The sequence below is a fragment of the Glycine soja genome, chromosome 1, assembly GCF_004193775.1.
Source record: "Glycine soja cultivar W05 chromosome 1, ASM419377v2, whole genome shotgun sequence".
Lineage (NCBI taxonomy): Eukaryota > Viridiplantae > Streptophyta > Magnoliopsida > Fabales > Fabaceae > Glycine > Glycine soja.
The window spans coordinates 2,790,937-2,792,056 of record NC_041002.1 but is presented as its reverse complement, the minus strand read 5'-3'; the positions used below and the strand labels follow the sequence as shown (position 1 = coordinate 2,792,056).

Below are 1,120 nucleotides of genomic sequence, written 5' to 3'. Positions count from 1 at the left end.
TTTACACATAAACTAATATGTAGAAGCACTTCCATATTAGTTTATCTAAAATACTATTTAATATTTATGTATAAATTAATTTTAGTTTATAGATAATTTATTTTATTTATTTTCTTATTTTTTAAAGTATTCATGCAGAAAATACCCAAATGTAATTAAGAAAAGAACTTGGGTCTAGATTAAGTGGAAAATAAAATATATTAATTTTGTACCCTTCATATTATGGGTATTGCATATAAATTCTATGGCTTATGGGTATTGCATATAAATATATTAATTTTCATTTTGTCTTCGCCCGAAAAAGAAAGGGGGAAGACGAAAGACAAAGAAGAAGAACCATTCGTCTATGATAGAAAAGGTACCTTTGGTCATGGTCGCGGTGTTAATCTTGGTGGTGCAATCCTCTCTAGTGTTCCACGGTAGAAACAAAATCATGAAGGTCCACCCTGTTCCTTGAAAACGCAACATCTCCATCCAATTCGGCGGCAACGGGGGGAACCCGATGTTGGAGGCTCAGGGCGTTGTTGGGGATCGCTAGGAAGAAGCTCCGGCGACTCCCGCACGTGTTCAGCTGCGTCCTGGAGCTTCCCTTCCGCTTCGATGCCGACGTGGCGGTGGAGGAGGCCCCTAACTTCTTCCGGTTCATGGCGGAGACTGATGGAATCGACGATGTTAGGGCGCACACAGTGGAAATCCACCCCGGCGTGACGAAGATCGTGGTGAGGGAGGGTGGCTCGGTGGAGCTCTCGCTCAACTAGTTGGAGCTCGATATGTGGAGGTTTCGGTTGCCGGAATCGATGCGGCCGGAGCTTGCGAGTGCGGTGTAGGTGATAATCACAGCCTAGGGTTCTTCTTAATTAGGGAGTCCCACAGGAGAAAGAGAAATAATATATATATAGGTGCAAAATATTCTAAGACGATTTTGTAACCGTCTTAGAATGATAACTTTCTAAGGCGATTTTTCTAAAACCGTTGTAAAATTGTTGAATTTAATTACAAAAATGTCACCGTATTCTTTCTAAGTCAGTTTTTTATCAACCGATGTAAAAACAATGTTGTGAAAATTTTTAAGTAGTGATTTAACTTTTACCTTGTAAAATAACATAAATATTTGTTAAAC

The 1,120-nt window shown here is 39.5% G+C and overlaps 1 pseudogene; it reads left to right on the top strand.

Annotated features, from left to right (window-relative positions):
• The first annotated feature begins 293 nt into the window (after positions 1-293).
• Positions 294-827, top strand: LOC114406374 (annotated as a pseudogene).
• The last annotated feature ends 293 nt before the right edge of the window (positions 828-1,120 follow it).